The sequence below is a fragment of the Haemaphysalis longicornis genome, unplaced genomic scaffold (assembly GCF_048455015.1).
Source record: "Haemaphysalis longicornis isolate Haplotype H1 unplaced genomic scaffold, Haemaphysalis longicornis Haplotype H1 scaffold_10, whole genome shotgun sequence".
Taxonomy (NCBI): Eukaryota; Metazoa; Arthropoda; class Arachnida; order Ixodida; family Ixodidae; genus Haemaphysalis; species Haemaphysalis longicornis.
Genome location: NW_027526204.1, coordinates 39,131,852 through 39,154,575, shown reverse-complemented (window position 1 = coordinate 39,154,575; position 22,724 = coordinate 39,131,852). Strand labels below are relative to the sequence as shown.

At 45.1% G+C, this 22,724-nt stretch overlaps 1 pseudogene across 1 annotated transcript in view; it reads left to right on the top strand.

Annotated features, from left to right (window-relative positions):
* The window catches only part of LOC144158392 (ATP-binding cassette sub-family C member 2-like), a 67,595-nt pseudogene that overhangs the window by 25,799 nt on the left and 19,072 nt on the right, over nt 1-22,724 (top strand). Inside the window, exons 6-12 of the transcript XR_013320045.1 lie at nt 1,801-1,979; nt 4,356-4,431; nt 10,093-10,300; nt 11,649-11,959; nt 18,154-18,501; nt 21,230-21,331; nt 21,989-22,195. The product of XR_013320045.1 is annotated as an ATP-binding cassette sub-family C member 2-like (transcript). The remainder of the gene's footprint in view (nt 1-1,800; nt 1,980-4,355; nt 4,432-10,092; nt 10,301-11,648; nt 11,960-18,153; nt 18,502-21,229; nt 21,332-21,988; nt 22,196-22,724) is intronic.

The window sequence follows — 22,724 nt, the reverse complement described above, 5'->3', positions numbered from 1 at the left end:
ACGCAGCTAAAAGAACATTGTAAGCTGTCCCTGCAAAGCTTCTAAATAAAGCGAATATTTTATTTTTGTAGTCTTGACAGAAACAGTTTTTTAACGTAATACTCACCAACTTTTCCTGCACATCAACCTTAACTTGGCCTCGAATAATTCCAACTGTGCAGTTTGTGAGGCACTCAGTTCTGCTAGGGAACAGAAGAGCCGACTTTTTTGTACTCCGAACACTTTCATTGTTCTTCTTCTGAAGTACCTAACTGTAATTATATTTACCTCTTAAAACATTCCAGCGAATCACCCATAACGCCAAACACTCCCTTGCGAAACACTATTGTCTGCCCCACTGAATTCCTCACAACAGTGAAAAATATTCCTAGTGTTTGGTATATATCGCATCAAAATTGATTGATTGATTGTGGGGTTTAACGCGCCGACGCAACGCAGGCGATGAGGCGCGCCGTAGTGGAGGGCTCCGGATTAATTTTGACCACCTGGGGATCTTTATCGTGCGCCGAAATCTCGTACACACGGGCGTTTTTGCTTTTCGCCTCCATCAGGAAAGCGGCCGCCGTGGCCGGGAATCGAACCCGCGACCTCGTGCTCAGCAGCGCAACGCCTTAGCCACTGAGCCACCGCGGCGGCTATCGCATCAAAATTAGTTAGGAATGAGCATTAAATATAGCTCATCTAGGGGAGCAACAACCGCAGAAATCTGAAGCTTTACTAGCTCACCACCTCTTACATGGCCCCCAATATTTTTAAACTATTCCTCAGTGCAAACTCTTGCTCTCCCGGGACACCCTCAAACATACTATCAGCTAGTTCGACATCTTTTAGTACCAATAAGAGCCTCTGGGCAAAAAGCTTCAACGTGACCACTGTGCTATCTTGAAGTTGCAAGGAAAACATAACGCACACTCTCTTCCTGTATGCCGGTAGCCCCGAACCTACTGGGTTATTTTCGTTGTAGTTTGGTTTAGCACAGCTGTTTCGCATACACGCTCCATTGCTGAAGTCACAACTATACCCTTAATAAAGGAGTTAAAGGAACCTACACTTAACGTTATTTGTGCAGCCTGTTCTGGAATTGATGGTGTTGTCAAAACGTACGTTCAGCATGAAGTGATAAAAGAGTAAACCCACAGGATGCTCTTGCCTCTAGCATCTTTCTTTCTGCTGCTAGGTAGCCCTTGCCGCTGCAACAAAATTACTATATCCGCACTGGCAGCGCATTAGCCACAAATTGGGCTAGCTTGACTCTGATGATCAATGTTAAATAATGAAGGCGAGTGTTCCCTAGACTGGTGCTCAGCTGACTGACAAACTTCCTAAACAGCTGCATTTTTGTAACTTGTGGAGGCTGGCATGGACACGGGCTTGAGGTGCTGTGGTCAAAACGACTTCGATTTTTTTGAACTAGTAAGATGCAGATATACACTTGCAGATAATATTTATTGAGAAATTTTCTAAACATCTCGGCTTTCTGGGGTTATAAAAGGGCCACAAAGCACTGATCATATCCCCACCTCATTTCAAGACCAGTACCCGATGCAGACAAATACCGCTGGAAGGCGTTCATAGCGCTAGCATGCGGCTGGGGCCAGGGACCAGGTGGGATTACGTCACCTTATCCTTTTGTGGTAAGAAACAATCAATGCACAGGTGCTCAATTGCTGTCTTTATGTCTGCACAGCCAATTATATCCAAGGGGATAGCATGCGACCAGTCTCGTTATCGCTATCGAACGGGTCATTGCAAACACTCATACAAAAGATTCGCAAACCTGCGATTTGTCACTAATCGCAGACGCGGCTTCTTGTGACAAACCAAGGGTACCTGCTAAAGAACTGTGATCAGCTCTATCTGATGTGTGGCAAGACCGGCGTCTCCTACAGACGCTTCTCCGACCTGTTGAAAGACAGCCGGGCTCCAACCACGTTGCACTTTCGGCTGACGACTTCGGCTTCCGCTGCAAATGCTAAAAGGTGACTGAAGATAAACCCACATTTATAGGAAGCAGTTTTTTTTCAGCTGCATAAATATATAACTATAAAAAAGTAAGTTAGGGTCAATGGAAGATGTGAATTATATGTTTTGTGGGGTGACGGAGGATTGTTCCAGAACGTAGTGATTTTTATCAGACAGCGTTGTCATACGTTTGACAGAATTTAAAGACTGCGGAATGAAAGAAGGCTTTGAATGACGTGTATAGCATTCTATCGCTACAAAGTGTGAAGTTCTATGAATCAAAAACCACCCTTTGTATTGCTAGTTAGTGTACGCACAAAACGCACAACTGGTCTTATGATGGGGCAGTGTAGGAGACAAAATTGGTGCTGAACGCGTTTAGTTTTTTACCCTTCTTTTTCAAGCTGTGGGTCAACTGGTGTACATACTGCACTGCTAGGCGCCGTACCTGAACTATACGCAACGGAACAACTCCAACGTCCACCAAAAAACTTTCCACCAGGTTTGAAACCTGGAACAATGGTTAATTCTACCGTATCTATCTCTGCTGTCGGAAATGATTTGTAGGACAAACTGAACGGTGTCTAAATGACCGCCAATGTGTGCACCAAGAAGTGGTGTTGCTTGCACTGGGGGCCAACCAGGCCGACTATTGTAAGCTGTGTGGGGGCACCCCAGCATTTGATGCCTCAGGCGCGTTAAGATATGGACACTTCCGAAGCAAGAGAGATATTGGCCAGGGGTATCACTTCCACATATCACAGCAGATATGTGTATGTGGACACCGTCGATCACTGTTATACCAAAAGAGTAAAGCTTCTTTCAAGGATGCATCCGATAGGCGAGAGTACGATGAATTGCGCGTGGCTGTTTATTGTGTCAAAAGTTAGTTTTTTCGTTGGTGTGTAGTCAGCCTCATGTCTGCATCTTATTTCTCCTCTTTTAGTTTCTGCCACTGAAATGCGTTAAACTCATTTGAGCAGCCAGCCCGAATGAGTTACAGGTTAAACGCGCTCTCAATGATGGGGTGTGTGTGTGTGTGTATCGTCATGCTACTGGTGCATGCTACTCAGGTGCTCCGAGGAAATCATTCGGATCGAAAAATCAGCTTAAACCTTGAGGAAGAACATGGTAGGTTTTTGGTTCCGATAGGGTGGCACGTTGACCGCTGCGTGGTTTCGCCACGCTAACAAGATGCTCTCTGGTGGGAACATTTTCTGTTATTGGAAGGAACTGGCTCCACCCCTGGTTTGACAATGCGCCTTGCCACTGGGCTTACGTTCAAATCGCGAAATAGAAAGGGCACGCTAGTTGCAGCATTCATTCAGGCGACCATTCCGATGCATGATGATTTTCTATGCCCCAAGCACGGAGTTATGTGCACTCACCAGAACTGACGTGTTCTCGCTCCAAACAAGGCAGCGTAGCTTGTTCGGAAATAAAGGTGCGAAATAATCATTTTTATCCTGTTAGGTGCGGTACTGGCGCAGCTTTATGCCTACACCTTGCACAAAAACATCCCTACTAGGTTCTCCATGCCTGGCGTACATGGAAGGTTTTGCGTTTTAAAATAAGGCCAGAACCATGGGCTCACAAGGCTGGCCTCCAGAGCAAGTGTGTTCGGAGGAGTACTGCTAAACGTGGTTTTTCCGGCCCACTCAGTAGGTGTTTTATCCCAATGTTTTCTACGCAGGGCTCCAAGCCAGAACGTCTTTTAGTGTGTACACGTGCTTGTAGCCTAGTAGTTGTGTAGGTCGCGGTATCGTTTTCTCGTTCTTAACCATAATTACGGCTCCTTGCTAACCATCGGGGATCAATAATAAAGAGCGGCGCCAGCACTCAGCTATTTTTGATAGGACTTAGTGCCTCATGCAGCCTTTTAAGTTTAGCGAGAAGCCGAGAGAAGATATGGATGACGTTCAAGCTTATTATTAGACTAGGATGAATGTAGAGACGATAAAAAAGAGTGACCCGCTGTTGTCCCTCATGAAGGGCACCATCGCCACTCAACCCTCCAAGGCTACTCCAGTGTCATTCAGAATAGTAAAGTATAAATTTGCTATCCAACCCCTGAAGTATGACGTGTCCAACAGTATTGTTAAACAGAGATGAGGATATTTGTCCGAATTTCAGCGCGATCTTCTTTTATGTTCCTAAAAGAGAGATAACTAACCTAGAAGTGGATTCTCCCATGTAATGCCAGCGCCCTTTCGGAGATATAAGAAAAATTATAAACCGAACATCACTTTCCGACTACGCTCATGTACAAATGTAAAGTTTGTTATATTTCTTTTTCTCTGCATTACACGCATTGTATCTTTGTTTGAAACACATCAGCCCAAGTTACTGGGAGGTGGAACAAGTAAAGGTAGTGTACATGTAAAACTTTGCAGTACGGACACCTTTCAAGCCGGCGATGACCCACGCAAAGGAGTAACGATCAAGGAAGAAAAAAGTGCATCGACCAAGGTGGGTGTAAAATTTTTGTTTCGAATTTGGATCTACGAGCGCGTTTCTGGCAGAAATTATGGCTTTAACACATGAAAAGGATGAATCACCGCGCAAGGCTGTAATGACGCAAATTCACGAGGAAATGCCTCCAACCAACGGATTATAAAATACTGTAAAGACGAGAGCATAATGTGATAGTGGCTTGCAATACCTCTGTTCTTATCGAAACGGTTAACCGTCCAACAAAAAAGGTGTGGTTGTTTTATGACTAGCCCCGAGGTTGTATAAATACTTGTTTGGAGAAATTTCAAACAATTGGATTAAATTATCATTTTGTGCTCCAACCCAACCAAAAAAGTTGTCGAAACCAGTTTTCTCGGGGACTTAATTAGGTGTCGAACATGCCTACAACTCAGGAGGAGTCCAGTCGACCTTGATATTGACTCTGAAAGATTCACGCATCACTTCAGGTGTCAACAGAGCAAAATGTTCCCTAAAAATAACTTGTGATCACCCAGTAGATGTGTGTGACGGACATGTACCATGTAGATAGATTGGATATTGTCTGCTCGCGATGTTCGAAGCACTAGAACTTGTCATGACTTGAGTGGGTATGTGGGAATAGAAAAGGAGTTGAAGGTAATGGCTGTTTCGCCACCAGCTCCATACTAAAGTACGGACCGGTAAATCAGCCAGGTTCGGCCCCATTGAAGCAGAATTGTCATGATCACTAGCAATGTTGAAATAAGACTACTTCGGTGTTTAGCGGAGACTGCAGGCCAGTTAGACGTATGAATAATCCTAGTATGCTTTCAACAAAAACCTAATCCCGTTGTTTTCCAGTAGTTCGTTCCATCGCCAATGACTATTCGCACTAATAGAGTATCTGCGAAGTGTAGACGGAGTGTTTCACGAGGAATTCAAACAACAGCATACCGGAAAAAATCAAGATAATCAAGATAACAGTTTCTGTAAAATATTAACCAACCTGAGGTGAAGTGAAGTGATAGGCTGAAGTTATACAGAACCACGCAATCTCCCCAAAGAGTGGCTCTTGCGGTGTCTCGGACAACAAGAGAAATTGGTGGTCCACAGCATCAGCGCCCTGAGCAGCTTCCTGGACTAAATGCGGCTAATTCATCCCGGCCATCTTTTATGTAATGAAATTTATGTGTATTTATCGTTTCTCCTTTCGGCGGTCGCGCTGTTATATTGCTAATACGCCAGTGTTGGTAGCCCTTTGTAGATAGCAAGGAGCACAAGCTTCCGGCATTTTTTAGGCTTTAAACATGAGCACAGATATTTTCCGCCCGGTTGTCTTGCTGCCGGGTAACTCAACACTGTGATAACTTGGGTAAACAGCACTCTTATTTAAAACCCAAATAAAAAATGGGCGCACCATCACACTAGCGGCTCCAAGACCTGGCGAAAAGCGAAGCTAGGGGTCCCAGCTAGATTTAGGTGCTTAGTACCCCTAGGACCGCACAATGCCGGTCCGTGTCCGTGCGAATAACATTTACAATACAGAAAAATCACACAGGCACCGGCAGGATTGGAGCCTGTGTCTGGCAGACCAAACAGAGTTAGTGTCAGTCGCTATACCCGTAGGGCTATGCCCGTGAGTTAGAACCCGCGAGTCAAACGGCCTACTCCATCGCCTGTAACGGTTCGGAGTACCTTAAGACCTCCCAATGTCCGTCCGCGTCCATTCGTACGCACACCACCATCAAGCGAAAATCCAGCAAGATTTGATTTGAGCCGTGAGCTGCAGTTTCATTCAGGGAATAATCAAGGTGGAACTCACGGGTCAAATCGGATGCCACTCAGGGCGGAACTTGGATGTCATTTCTAGTTCCCGTAATCCGCACACTAGCCATCATCCACGCAGTGGAGATGCTTCCATTTTTTTCTTGGTTCGGCTGAGTTTATGCATAGTATATTTTGAGATGCGGCGGTCCAGTTGTGGCGGGATATTCAGTCAATTTATCTGCGTCGTGTCGTCGTGGGCCCTTCATGTCTTGAATAGAGAAAAGTACAACCTACGTTACTCGATTGTAATTAGGCCAAACAAGAGGTACAAACTTAAGGTGGTACCGGGCTACGCGCCCACATCCAGCCATGACGACCAGCTAGTTGAACGCTTCTATGAAGATGTGGAAGCGGCAATGGCTAAAGTAAGAACACAGTATACCGTAGTTAAGGGAGACTTCAATGCTAAAGTAGGTAAGAGCCAGGCTGAAGACAAGGCAGTTGGTAACTATTGTCTGGGCTGTAGAAATAGCAGGGGGGACTTATTAGTCGAGTTCGCAGAATGGATTAATCTACGCATCAAGAACACCTTCTTCTGCAAACGGGAGAGCTGGAAGTGGACGTGGAGGAGCATAAATGGAGAGCAGAAAAATGAAATAAAGCCCGGTCATATAGAACACGGATATATAGAATGTTTGGCTATATCGAATCCTTGTACAATTCTGGACAAATTAGATGCATTTAAATTTTTTTATATCGAACGCAATTTTGTTCACCGAACTCTCCCGCGCGGGATTTTTGGCTCTCCTTATGCATGCGACATGCTTTACCGCAATACATTGGCGCGCAGCGGTGGCGCGGGTGTCGCGTGCGACTCCCGCGCGAGGTCGGGCGCGTCCAAACCGGCCGCGGCAGAGTGGACCAGTGGACCAGTGGACCGGCAGAGTGGACCATGCATGCCGTTGGACACGAAAGCGCCACATTGGGTGCTGCGGGCTGTGGTGTCACCGTACTTCAAGTCCGCGCCACTCGCTGCCCGCGCTTGTTTGGTTCGCTGGGTTCGCCGTTATTTGCTTGTATTCATGCTTCTCTCCGCTCTGTCGAAGACGCCAAAGACTCAGTACCGCTTCCGAGCATGAGCGAAGCCGTCGCCGCCGTGGCCCTGCTACGGCGATACTGCAGTGCCATTGAGTTCAGCAGTATTGCGCTTGTCGACAGTTTAGATACTGTGGAGCAAGCAGTCACCAGCAACGCGTTGAGCTACAAGAAGCAGGCTACACTCACGCAGTTCTTCCGCCCCAATAAAATAGACAGTGGCTGTTGGCTTTTTCTTGGAGAGCCTTTCAGTTTGATCGTATGCAAATGTCGTTTCAAATCGCGCGCCATCAGCCGCAAAGGGTTCGCACAACATCCGACAGATGTCGACGAGTGTATTGGCCAGTAGGAAGACGCATTAAAACATCCCCCTCGCGAGGGGCACGATCAAATGCAGAGCATTTCCGGGGGCGCACGACGTTAAGTAGTTTGCGTTACGTTAATGCTGTTGCACTTGTGGCAACTGCTGACGAGAGAGCGCTCGTCAGCAGTAATTTGAATTAGTCAAGGATATAAGGCGCGTCCGTAGCCTCCAATTTTGTGTTGGCTTTGTGGCGCAGTGGTTAGAGCACACTGTACATCGCGTTCCGCCCGCAAGGTCGAGGGATCGAAACCTAGCACCGGATAGTACTTTTTTTTATATAGTAGGGAGGGGTGCGGTGCGGACTACGGACGCCAACGCGGGTGACATCGTGAGTTACTGAAATGTTCTGCATTTAATACCGTTTTCTTTTCGATAAAGTGTCGTATCAATATTAAACTGCAGGGTGGTAAGAGCCCAGCGTTAGCTCGTGACTCCGTCGGCAAGATTGCTCTCATAGAAGGTTTTTTGCTTCACTTTCTATGTCGAATGTTTGCTATATCGGACTATTTTACACTCCTCGCGCTGTTCGATATAAGCGGGCTTTACTGCAGACGTAATATTATGCCCTAATACTTGCGTTGTGCAGGATGTGGAAGTACTCGGAAGGCTAAGGTGTAGTGACATCGTATGGTAAGATCTAGAATCAGGCTATATTTGAGGCGGATTCGTAACAAGCCGATCAATGAGCTAACAGTAAGACGTAAAGTTGAAAAATTCAGGATCGCGCTGCTGAAACGATATTCACCTCTTACCAAGGAAGCAGAGTTTACGACACAGGAAGCCAGTGACAATCATCTTACACGCATTAACACCGAGTGTGCAGTAGACGTTGGCGGCACGATAGCTAGACAGTATACTGGTAAACTTTCACAGAATACAAAAGATGTAATTAGAAAATGCCAAAGCATGACAACATCCACCGCAGCTGACAGAACAGAACTAGCGGAGCTTTCGAAATTCATCAGTAAGCGTAAGACAGCCAACATACGGTAGAATAGTATGGACAGGATCGACTATGCTGTAACGAACAGAGGCAGCATGAAAGCAGTGAAGATGTGTTTAGGCGTGTGGAAAAAACAGATGTATGCACTGAATGACAGGCGAGGAAATGTCATCACAAACAGGGATAAAATAGTCATAATAGCCGCGAAGTTCTATAGGGATCTGTAAAGATGCGGGGACATCCCGGATAATGCCGAACGAGAAAGTAGCTCAGAGGAGATATAAATTTTACCAGTAACGACCGAAGAAGTAAGGAAGGATTTCACAGAAATGAAAGGAGGCAAAGCACCTGGTGAAGATCAGATAACAGCAGACCTCTTGAAGCATGGCGGGCAAATTGTACTAGTAACACTGGCAAACCTCTGCACGCAATGCATAATTACCGCGAGTGTACCAGAATCTTGGAGGAACGCGAACGTCATCCTAATCCCTAAGAAAGGTGACATGAATGACTTGAAAAAACAGGCCGATCAGCTTATTGTCCGTCGTCTACAAGGTACTTACCAAGGTAATGGCTAACAGAATTTCTGCCACCTTAGATTTCAGTCAACCTAAATAACAAGCAGGGTTTCGTAAATGCTATTCAACAATCGACCATATTCGCATGGCCAATCAGAGGATAGAAAAGTGCGCAGAGTTTACTGAACACCTAAACGTAGCTTTCATGAATTATGAGAAAACTTTGACTCGGTTTGAGATACGTGGCAATACAGTAAAGTGGTGAGCAAATATATCTACTTAGGCCAAGTTGTGACCCCGGATCCAAACCTTGAGGCAGAGATAATTACAAGTATAGGAACCGGGTGCAGTTCACTCGGCAGGCATTCTCGGATAATTAACAGCAGCCTACCATTGTCCCTGAAGAAGAAAGTGTATGACAGCTGCATTTTACCGGTACTCTCCTACGGGGCACAAACTTGGAGGCTCACTAAGAGGATTCAGCTTACTTTGAGGACGACTGAGCGAGCAATGGAATGGAAGATGATAGGAGTAACATTCAGGGACAGGAAGAGAGAGGAGTGGATCAGGGATCAAATGCGTGTTAAGTACATATTAGTAGAAATTAGAAAGAAGAAATGGACGTGGGCACGGCATGTAATGCTAAGGCAAGTTAACCATTGGTCGTTAAGGGTAACAGGGTAGATTCCTAGAGAAGGCAATCATGGCATAGGGCGGCAGAAAGTAAGATGGGCAGATTAAATCAGGAAGTTTGTGGGGATAAATTGGGCGCAGTTAGCACAGGACCGGGGTAATTGGAGATCATTGGGAGAAGCCTTTGCCCTTCAGTAGGCGTTAATAAGCTCGTGATGATGATGATGATGATGATGATGATGATGGGCATGCCGACCTATTTGCTCGATAGACAATGACAGTACCAATAAACAACATTCTATGTCAAACACCTTCTCAATATTTCTTGCTTCAAATGTACATTTGGTGGCTGAAGACAAGTATAAAAATTTTCTCAGAGTACTTGGGAGGTGGTCTGGACTACTGCGAAAATGTGCGGTGCATGCCTTTGGCCTGGCGTGCTCTGCCTAGCTGCGAGTGCCCTAGCCACATCCTGGCAACTGGTGTGGATCAAGCAATGGACAGACTCCTGCAGCCCGGGGAGCTACCGGAGCCCATTCGACTCTATTTGGATTTACGGACTGGCTGGCCTTTCCCTCGGTGCCGGTAAGCATTTTTAGCCAAACACTTGCAGCGCATTTTCCGGAAAAACATCACAGTGGCGCTATTTTTATTGACTAGTTGCATTTATGGTACAAAAAGACCTACTTATATGACATTTCTTGAAAGAAGCGCATTGTGGTATTTATTCATTTTTGTAGCCACGTTGCTAGGACGTTTTACACCAGGAAAGGAATAAGTACCACATCTCCGCTACTCTGTCAAAACTAGACTAGAATGTTTGCAGTTGAACACGACTTTAAACCACAGTGTTATGCAGTCGTTGATAATGCAAACGTCGAATACAATATTTACAAACAAAAAGACCGAGGAGAAGCAAACCCTGAATACCAATTATATTTATGTAGCTTTAAAGTAAAAGATATGCGTATGCACCAAAATGACAAGCAAAATCAATGCTTCCTTCAGGTGTGCGCTCGTTACACTTTCGAACCAATATCTGGAATGTCCAGGAATGGTTCTAATGAGCGGTTCCCTACAACCGCTGTTCGGCGTCTCTGTGGATGTTTCAAAAAATCTTCAAAACGTAATTGGGGCATTAGGAAGAGCGAATTGTGAATTGAATAATGCTTGATTGCGAAACCTTCAAAGGCGCACTATGCCAATTTTTTATCAAAAGGACGAGCAACTAACTGTTCGTCCGAGTTACAGAAACCCCTTTTCTTCCAGCCTCAGTAATGCGTAGCACCCCAGTTATATTTTGAGCCTCTTGAGAATAATCGTGTTTACGTGGGTAATTTTTTTAGTCCTGCGGGCATATCTGCGGTCATATACCAAAGTTTAGGAGGATCCTAATTCGCTAGTAGAGACATGCAATGCAGAAGTCAACACTTTACTAGGGAAGCACTAATGATTTCTAATTCAAAGTATGCATGCAAGCTTGAGTACCTCAAAAGTCCCGTTATGTATGTCAGAGCTGTAAAGTAGTCATTAAGCGTCTCCCCTGTATCCTTGCGTAGAAGTGAAGTGTCTAGCATATATTCCTAGAATCGACCCCCCTTCCAGTGTGATTCTTCTCCTAGTGTAGTGGAAGCCAGATGACATTGTGGGGCCACCCGCTCGCTCTCAATGTTGGATTTTTCGCTGGAGTAGAATGCGTTGAAGAGAGGGGTTGAAATTTTCACGGCACAGTTGTTGTCAGTGTTTCTAATGTTTGATCCATATCAGGCAGTACAGTTATAGAAGTGCTGTTACTGAAAAGCTGGATTGGCTGAGGAGACATTTTCTTGTGGTTCAGACGAGTCGTCGATTCAGTTCAAAATCAAGAAGACATACTTTGTGCCGAGCTAAAGGGTGCTTCTTCAACTTTTTGGCTTATTCTTTCAAACCGCAGTGGGCACTCGACTTGCTGGAAACGTGCTCCTGGCCTTCGCGATCAACCGCCTCTGCCGGGTGCTTCACCATGAGATGTTGGAGCACGTGCTGTTCAGTCCGGTGTCCTTCTTCGACTGCACCCCACGTGGCCACATACTGAACAGATTCACAGCGGATCTGAGTGACATAGACACTCGCTTGACCAGCATGGGCCGCCAAACAATACAGAACGGCTTCCTGGTGATGGCCCGGCTCGCTGTCATCGGCACCCAGAGCCTCGCCCTTGTTGGCTTCAGTGTTTTCGTGTTCATCGTGTTCGTCGTAGGCACGGTACGTAAAGCTCTAGGTGTTCGTGTGCTTATACGTGTCAACACAACATAGGTGAGAGAGGAAAACGGGTACAGCGAGTTGCGGTTAATGATTGCGCGATGGATGTTTGTCCAACACGCAGAACGGTTGTATGTCTAACGTGCAGTACTGCAGAGTAAACCAGACCGTTTTACTTACCCTAATGCAATGCAGAGGCATTGCATCGAGCTCTGTACATGGTATATTTATAGCTTACAAGCAGAGCAATACCTTGAAAATTTTGAACAGTTTGTACTTAGTAAATATGCGATGGTTTTGGCTTATAATATTTAATATTCTCTTTCAAATATAAAAGTCACGGTTTGACTGCATAGGTCCAGGCACAAGTGATTTAGGTGTCTGTATAGTCGGAGACATTTATTACACACCAAAATAACCGACTTCCAAGAAAACCACAACAATACATAAATACCAAGGCTGTTGTTGTTGGAGATACTCATGTGACACTCAGCTCGCCGGGTTTATTGGTGACATACATTCATCCCTACACGGTGGATCCGATTGTCGCGGTTTTTTCTTCATCTTGCAAATACTTTCTGGCGTTATCTCCTAGCAAGCTTTTCATCGAACTTCATCGGCTTAAATTCACTCCGAATCTTTCCAATGGGTGAAATATTTTGTCATGACGAATACAGCTAACTTCCGCTAACAACTGCACCTTTTCTTTCAAAAATATTACTTGCTGAGCCCACAGGGCTGCGTACTAGGTCACTAGTGTTTTTAATCTGTAATAATAATGTGCCATCCTGTCCCCCTACCCAAAATTTTGCTTACGACTATGTGGTTTACCCAATACATTCTAGTGACCATGACTATAAATCTTTGCAAACTCACTTGCACGCTATCAATGCCGGTTATGGAGGATTATCTTAACCACTCTAAGACTAAGTAAATGTCATTCACTGGTCGTGCCTCCAGAAAGCCTAGATATTACGTGCTTAATATTACTACCATAGACGTCGCTCCCCTTGTAATTACCTTAGAATTTACTCGCAGCCTGAGCTCTCATGGCATTATTACATAAAAGACACCCTGGCTTCTGCTATCCACTGCTTCGGGTTTCACAAATGTAACCATCATCATGCTCCCTCCAACTTCCGCAAGCTTACCTTTACTTAGACTAATACGTTCTAAAAAGCATATGCGTCAGCCACTTGGGATTACCATAAAGCACGCATCATAAGTATTCCCGCAAAAACGTGCAGGTCGCTGGATCTAGGCGCACTACACAAATACTGCTTACGTCACAGCACTAAAACGTCACGTCGAACTGCCTGTGCTGCAACATCGCCGCAACTTTTCGGCCTATCACTGTTCCATAAGCCTCAACACCTCGCGCTCTTCCACAATTTGATATGCCTGCTGTCTGTTCGCCCCGCGGCGATCATCTCTTTCATGTTAAACGCGTAAGTTGTCATTCTTATGGTTTTCCGGGTCATTTATCCACTTACAATTGTTTGAATAAATTAAGATACTATCCCACATCACCACTGAAAACGACGTTATTCTGTGAAGTACTTCAAGCTCTTGATATGGTTTAATACTTTGCGGTGTTTTTTCTTTCCGTGATTTTTTCTCCCTCGGAAACGTGCACTGAAAATTTGTGCGGTGTAGTTTTTTTTTTTACAGGTGTTTGCATCGCGTTTTGTTGGAATTGTGGCCATTCTTTCTTGTCTATTTTTTACTGTTATTACCTGGTAACTTTAAATTACTATATTTCATCAGCTGACAGTGCCTATTCATTTGTACTTTTAGTTTGAACCCCCTTGTTTGCTGCTTTTGCATCAAGCTAGTGCAATACATGCGTCTTTTGCATATGCAATACTTTCTCAAGGTTTGCCATTGAGGGCATTGTGACTAAATACATTAAAAATAATTTCTTGGAACACTTCGATGTTAGCGAAAATCATATTTCAAGACACATCATCAAGTGCATCGAGCATAAAGCGTGTGGCTAAGTCGGTGCAGCTTAGATGAAGAAATAAAATTTCTCAGATCGTGAACTTGTCGCTGCCTGGCGAAAGATAGTGCCTTTATTTAAAAAGTGTTTAAAATATTACCACCGCACTAATTTTAATATTGAGAAGGATAGCTGTGAAATGCAATGGCTGGAGATTTATCATAGCGTAATTAACAAACTCAAATGAAAAGCTAAACAGGTCACGTCTACGTGTTGCACATCTGCCGCTGCCTATATGCTCTCCATTAAGGTGTGAAAGCTTTGGCAGAATACTCTTCAACTTGGTGAGCTGTAGCCGGCAAAAATAGTTTGTCTCAGGGTCTACTAGTTTACTATTGCCAGTGCGTCATAAAAAACGCCTCAAGTTGCCCTACCGCATCGGAGATTGCGCCGTTATAGGTAGCATGGGTGACGGTGCTTACACCGCCGCGTAGTTGTGAAGCGAGTAGGAACATAATCTCAAATCATGATGAGTGCAGAGGGGAATGTGCGCAACTCTTCAGTTCGTCGTATTCTCGGGGCAGTATTGCCTTTTTTCAGCAAACACCTTTCCATTAGAGGCGACAGTATCTCTTCTACTACTCAAACATAAAGATTTTGATTAGTCAGGATATATGTCTGTCGCTCTCTGTTTCCCTCGGATCAGCCTTCCGACCAAAAGGTAAAAGAATACTTGAACCTTGTGTTTATAGGCAACGCTCTTCTAAAAGAATAAGTCTCAAAGCACACTTCGTATTTATGTACACTGTTCCTCAAAATGAAAAACTTACACATATTTGATGAAAACAGTTAATACATAAGCAGTATTTGTGGTCTTATCTTAAATAAATAAACATGGCTGTTCCATCATCCCGATAAAAAATGAAAATACGCGTTGAAAACAATGTCCCGACTCAAAATTAAAAAGAGCTTGCTCATGTGGCTCTACCTCGAGGCGGAATCCAATGCATCCCTAAAATAGCAAAATGTTCCACTAGATAGCGCGTGAGCGACTGGCTAGAGCCAGTAGATGAGGTTTGAGAGAATCGGCACTCTTTTCTGTCATTGTTCTATGCCGCCGACAGCGGTCATTTGGGGAGCCGCGTCACGTGACATTTATTCACCCCGGGAAGACCCACGGGCACTGATATTTTTTTGGTGCCTCTGTGTTGCCGCACGCGGCCGCTCTTTGATACGTCGTGATTTTCGGAGCGCAGTGCGGCTGTATGACACGTTGAGGGTGAGTGTTCAGGCCCCCAGACAGAGTAGCGATGCCGTGCCCGGGGGGGAAAAAACAACAGTGGCCTAGCGTAACCTACAGCCACTAGAAAGCGCAGCTTGATTAGTGCCTCAGTGTAACCTAGAGCCACTAAATAAGCTACGCAGCGTAACCGAGCCTGACCCTACCGCACCGGCGCGCTGTCTTTGAATCTTCGAAAAGTAAAACAGCTGCCATGGTTGCCAAGCGGCGCGCGGACCAATTCCGCCGGTCCATGTCAGCCGCAATAGGGCGCATAAAGCTGGCCACCACGGCGTCAGGCACCAAAATGGCTGCCGCCATGCGTCAGTGTCGTCACTCTTAAGCGTAGCTTATTTAGTGGTTCTAGGCATAGAGTTTCTTACAATATAACTAGAGGGTAAACTGGCGCTGCAATCGTACGCCTCAATGGGCGTGATGGGTAGTTGTGGATTCGGATTGGCGCTCGATGGCTTATGGAACTTGCTATGGATTGCAGGCAGTTTCGTTTTCGTTTTGGATTTACACGAACGCATTTGCCTACGCGGGGTGTTGGGAGGAGTGATCAAAAATACGTTTCTCCTTGAACTGCATGCCTCGCGTGCACTGACGCCGCCCTGAGTGGAATGTTTTATAACCAGAGTTGCGAATTGGGTGGGTTATCAATGCATTGCCGCACAGCGAGCATGAAAACACAAATGACGGCGCTCTGTGCGGCGAAGTTGTCTGCTAATTAGGAGTCGCCGCTGCTCATTCGGCAGAGCAATGTAATGTCAATGCTGACAACGGTTGCAAATCGCTTGGAACAGCCACACTTTCGTGCGAACCCCGGCTCCTACGGCGTAGAACATTGTAGAACAGCAGCACCGGCGGCTGATAGGAACGCAGCTTGATGGATGTCACTAATTGAGGCAACAATAACTTCTCCAAAGGTAATCGGTTTCTTTTTTTTATGAGCACAAAACTTCTCTTACTATTACAAACCACCAGCGCCGAAACTTTTACAAGTAGTTATTAAAGAAGTCCGCCTCCTGCTGTAGTTGGCGGAAAATGGCAAACCTGCTCCACAAACCTCCTCGACTCCGCGTCTGCTTTTTATTTAAACGCGGCGTATTTTTTCGTACAAAACCGATTTTTCGTCACTAACTTTTTTGTTGGCCATGTCATTTGTAAACGGGAAACCGGGCAATAAGAGCTTTTTTGTCAAAAAACACATTCTGTGCAGCCACAAGCTCGATTTGATCCTACGCAATCCGGTTCCAAAACTACCCATCATTCCCATTGAAGCGTAAGTGCCGCTGCCATATTCGCGTTGACACTAGCGCCAGTTTCCCCTCTATTTATTTGTATGAAACTCTATGGTTCTAGGACTGGTTAAAATCGAAGCATCCGTGCTTATCGTTGAAGGAACGAGACGGGAGGGGAAAAGCGTGACATGTGGGCTGGGTAGAGAAGATATGCATTTGCTTTGAAGCGGTGGCACAGGACTGTCGTCATTCGAAGACATTTGCAGATGCAGAAGCAAATACGCGGCCAATTATTTTCTGAGTGGCACATAACAATTAGGAAGTCATATGGCTTGTTCCGGATATATAATGTGCGGCTTTATATCACTGTTTCTTCTGTTAGGGAATAATTTTAGACGTCCATTTTACAACAATACTTTTCAAAGTTTGCATTAGAGTGCGTGTAATGCAGTAATAGGGAACATTTTGGAATAAGTACTAACGTTCTCCGTTCATGGTTCCGTGATATTCTGTCCTGCAGTTGGTGATCAACAGAGTGCTTGCGAAACTGCTTCGGAAGAGCAATATTATGCAAATGCGAAAAAAACATGTGGTCGAAAAGAAAGTCTGAAGTTCACAGTTCTAATGTCCCCAGGACGCGTCGTCGCTAATCGACAAAGAATATAACCTCGTACTTTAGGTTGTGCATGGCAGGGTGCATCTTGGTGAACGTAAAAGTCAAGCTGAAAGTTAACTAACTGATTAGAGTCCACAGTTGCGAGTATGTTTCTATCGGCAGCCAGGCGGACCGATTTTTATTAAACCTCTAAACCTCTAAGGTCAAATATTAGGACCACCCACATGAATAAATTTTTGTAGGCTGTTTTTCACGGAAGCACAGAAACGTTCAACACCGTGTGTTAGCGTGGGAAGGGCAGATGCCGTAACCTAGTTTGCTTTTGGTATTCCGTACAAGCACTCCTACGAGCGAAGATAACCGTGCGCTCTTGACACAAAAAGGCTCCCTAGGTAGCCTTTTCCATGACGAAGATCTACCTCTAAGAGAAGTATTTTGTTTAACAAAATATCTACCAATATCTTTTAATGCAGCCGGGCTTTCTTGGCTTTTCTTTTGTAAGGTGTTTAGGTAGCAAACATTCAGGAATTACATTTGGAATCCTCTTTAGAGCCATTTGAAATGGTTACAATCGCAGCGCTACGCATTGTGAATAGAAGGCAGGCTAAAAACGCATCGTACGTTTTCAGCTATTGTTGTCAGCTTTAACAGCGAAACGGGACGTTTTGGCACATTTTCTGCTCGTGCCGGCAAGAGTTGTATAAGTGACGTAATTTAGTGACGTGCAGTCTATCGTACCCTAACTTAAAAGCCTTTTTCCCGGTATCGTTAGTACATAGTTCAGTCCGCAGGCACAGCACTCTAAAATAGGACACAGAAAATGGAGGCCAGCAAAGCGATAACAACTCAATACCACTTCAACAAGCATCAGGCTTGCTGCCACTGTCAGGTGATAGTCAGCTCTATGTTCCCTTGCCATCCCGTTGTGAAGAGAGGAATAAATCATTTCAATAACCTCTTAAAATAAATGTGTCGTGTCGTGGGTAATTTAAATCAAGCTGAAAGAATCGTACTAAAATTCGCAAAGCTTCAAGAATCGAACATATTAATTATCATTTCTGTGCGGACAATAATTTCTGCTACTACTTTCTCCTGTTTCTATTTCACCCACTTGAGGTAATGCTGACACACGCCGTGAACGTCATGTGGTTCGTCCGGAGTTCCCAATTGTCACGCGTTCTTCACCATGCCACTGAGAGGGTCGAATCGCTGACCACCATAAGGGTGTTCGGCATGACGCAGCGCTTTTACGACCGTTTCTGTCGCCTAGCCGACGAGACGCTGCGGGCCTCTCTGGCGTCGGTGACGTGCCAGCGCCTGACGCGAGCATTCACAGTAGGCTGCAGTCAGACAGTGGTACTCGCCACCCTTGTCTTCACGGTTGTATTCAGTGGGAGCAATGACCAGGGAAGCGATGCGGCTCACTCCAGCAGCATCGGACTGGCACTCAACTCCTCCTTAGGGGTAAGCAACCCCACTTCTATACCACTGCACATTATAATTTTCCAAAGAAAAAGTTCATCTCTAACTGCCAATTGTATCTCATGTTTCCCTGGCGGCAGGAAATTTACAGCTACGGCTCGCACAGGTAAATCGTAGGGCTAATTTAGAGCGATGCATATAAATGCACAAGCCTAGAGCAGGAGGTATGAAGCCGGAAGGTTGTAGAAACTCTGCGCGGTATACGTTATAGAACACAGTATGCGTTGTCATGGCTGCAATTGAACTGATATGCTGCGTCACCTCAGTTCGGCAGTACGTCCCAGGCGCCCTTTGTAAATTTATAGAAGTTTGTCCTACTGCCTGCATATGTAGTGTTGAGTGAGGCGTTCCCATTTTGGCGTACATGAAATTTTAACGGAAATTCATCATCGCACCGTGGAATATTTGCGCACGGGATTCTCCGCAGCGAAACTACGCTGCGTTATCAAGATCGTCATAAAGTGAGTAAAACAAAGTAGTTCTGCACTTTCTGTATGAACGCACCTGGTACAGAGTAAGTGCCTCTTGGCGTTGATTAATCCGCTCTTTCCTTCTGAATTGCGGTACTAGCGAGTATTCCGTTTCTGAGTGCTTCCCGAATTCATTGATTTACCGGGGTCTTCAGACTGCAGTAGCGTATCGAGTAAAACGTCTTTACGTTAAGCGGACGAAATAACGACGGTTACGCGGATTTATACGCTGCATTGGCAAATGATTTTCGGCTACACGAATAATCAGCCTACCTGTGTGCTGCTGATATTTGGCTCGGAATGTGAGTGATTTATTTTATAAAATTAAAAAGGCTCGCGGGGTTTTGCCGTTGTCTTGAAGAAAGTTCTACTCGGCATGCCGTTATCGTCTCGCCATTTCAAAGCACCTGTGCATAGATTGGCTTTAGTGCAGCACAATTAGGTTTGCCAAACTACCTTATGAACTTTGCCTGCAAGTTGTAGCGTAGCGGTCCGTACAAACAATGGTGTACATGCCCACCGTAGCGTATCCCACAACGCTTCACGAACAGCTAATCAAGCAGTGAGCTTCAGGCCGTCACTAGGTTTTATTAACGAATCCTTGAAAAATTATTGCACAATCAGAATAAGAGCAAACGTAAACTCAATAAAAAAATAGAAGCAGGGATCATTTGGCCTTGCCTGTGAAGCAACGCAAACAAATTACACTTGCTAACTCGCCCAGAACAATATTATTTTCGATCATTCCAGCCTTTTCTCTTGACGGAATTCAATATTCCAGCGCATGGACTCGATGAAGAGGCACACGCTAGAACACCTCAGTACGTAGGTACAAAAAATGATACTTTCGTGTCAGTACGACGGTGTTTTACAGCATAGAATCTTCAAATTGCCAGTCTTTCGGTGAACTGAGAAAGCAAGACGAATAATTACCTTGAAATTCAGGGACGCCTCGACCTACGCGAAAAATGGCAATGTCGAAGCTGTTGTAGGTGACGATTGGCGGACACAGTTGAATTTCAGTATCATTGTTCATTTGCATTGTTGCGGTGCTAGTATCCGCTGTCATATGCAATGAAGAGGTCATCGTCTTCTTTGCGGCGGCTGCTAGATTCAAATTCATGCTCAACATTGTACATTCCAACGAGCTCTTCGCCAGTCACTCGAGGCAGCGGTGGCAGGATCTGCAAGTCGTCTCACCAAAGATTGTCGCACTCGTAGCCTTGACTGGAATTATTCATAATGGGTTCTAGAGAATGCGGGGGTGCGGTGACCTCTTCGAAGAAGGCTGTCTTTTTATCTTATCTGCTCTGGAGTTTTTTTTTTTTTTCTAAAGTCACTCGGTGAGCTGGGGACCCGGCGGTCACCGCGAAGAACGCGCTGAAGACCTCTCGCCATTTTTTCACTGCTACAATTTTTGCCAGTTTTTTTTTTTTGCTAAAGACACTGAGAATGCCGAGGAAGCTTGGCGGTCGTCACGAAACACGCGCTTACAAGCGCCCTGTGTTTTCTTGGTACTTGGTAACAGCGAACTTTCGGCCAGTAATAACAGCTGCGCTGTTACCAACGTCACACGTTTTTGCACAAAGCCACTAAGAAAAACGTGAGGCATTTTCCCAGAGAGCCACTAATAAATCAGTAGTTTTCTCAAACAACATCACATTGGGCAAAATGCATACGCACCATCTTCTTCCGGTATGCGTCGTTGTATTTTCAATGCGTGGAGCAAATTTCGCTTTGCAACTGTTCAGTTTTGCGACCAAAGAAGACCAGATGCACCTCAAGCAGCAAAGCTCAGCGATTTCTCAAGTTGGTTCAAGCAACAGCTCCGGTATTCTACTGGTATCTACACGTGACAGGTTGCATGCTGACGCAATAATATTACAGGCCGCGCCTGAAATATTCTGCCTGTTTTAGACCCTGGCGTTTAAACCACTTGGATTGTTAAGCATTGCGCTCTCTCTCTCTCTCTCCGTCTCTCTCTCTCTCTCTTTCTCTCTCTCTACGCTTTTGCCATAATGGATTACGCGGTCTGTGTTACCTTTTCATGACTCTAAGCACAACTGATTCTGAGAACCATTTGGGAACACGCTATGTACTTTGCTCTCTCAAATGTCACGACGACACATATTTTGGGACATTTTCTAGAATTTAACAATTGAAAAAGCGGTTCTGCATGGCGTGAATGTAAATCTAGACGTCAGATGTACGCCCGGCAAAACCATTTGTGTTGATTGCAGATACTACAGGCAATGGTAATGGTTTGCGTCACATTCCTGGGCGTTGTGCAACTAATGGTCGCATTGGAACGAGACATAGAGTTCACGGAACTTCCGAAAGAGGTGAGTCATGCGAGGATTCACGTTGTGGAGCTATAAATTGTATTTTGCAACGAGTATTTGCAAGGATTTCTGACGTAGATCTGAACAAACGAAGAATGAAACTGTCCATAAAAATTTTCAGAAATGCAGTTTCTCTCATAAAAGGATTAGCCATGAAGCGTACATAGATAAATGAGGCTTAAAACATCGTTCGTCGGAAGGTTTCTTTTACTGTTGGCCAGCCTGTAGAAGCACGAAAAGATCATTTGGAGAGCCAGTTCAGCACCACCAACTCCAACCTCGGGAAGAAAAGGAGTATTACAAAAAACTTGAAATAATGACAAAATTGTCGACAGCCTATCGCGTTATGAAGGGCCGTGGGAGATTGAAATAATGACAAAATTGTCGACCGCCTATCGCGTTATGAAGGGCCGTGGGAGATAGTCCCCTTATATTTTCCGCACTAACCCCGCAATTTGCCGACATGGCCAAATACACTTCTATCAGTGCTACGTCATAAATAACTTCAAATGGCTTCTTTCGGTGTTAGTACTAAACACACCGATTTAACTAAAATTTCGTAGGTGTGGCGCTGCACTATGAGAAATACCTAGGTTAGCTGGATTTTGGGGCAAAACTGCGCAATTTTTGGTCCCTTTAAGATGGCTTCTCTCACAGGAAGAAGTAGAGATAGTGGCTGCCACAAATGCCGCAAGCTTCAGGCCACGCTTCGGGAATGGCGTAGCGCCAGCGCTGCATCGACTGGACAGAGAGTGGCCAACCGAAGGCCGTGTGGAGTTCCAGAACTTTTCCGCATCATATAGACCCACGGTTCTTGAGGACTCCCTGAAGAATGTTTCATTCACCGTTCACTCACGGGAGAAGGTGAGATATACACAAAATGGCAGGGTAAAAAACTAAACGTTCATGGATGTCTCAGTAGAAACGGCACAGATGCATTGTTGAGGTGGTTTTCCTCTGCCCACAACCAACGGCAAATCACTGCGCAGAATGTTCGATACAGTTAAGAATTTACCTACGCTCCTAAATTAATGAAATTTGTTAGACTACCTCCGAGCTGAGTTGTTTTACGCCTGAAAATTCCTCGCAACTATTCACACGAATCTGTGTTTCTCTTCTTCTGTCTGTAACCCCACATGCACTGCACTTCATAGGTATGCATGAACAGTATTGGGTGCTTACTTATTGGCGGTAAAATAATTTAGTGGCGCCCCCTGGCTCCTGACGTGAGCTGTGGGTCCCGCTCCGCTGTCGTCTGCTACACTCCGCTTGTTAGAGGCATCAGTACCTTGCTAGAAATCGCCTGTTTTTGACGCTCTATTGCTTGAAAAAGCGTATTTTTATTAATTCGTTTATTCTGTCAGCTTCTGACGCCTTTGAATATTCTCAAGCT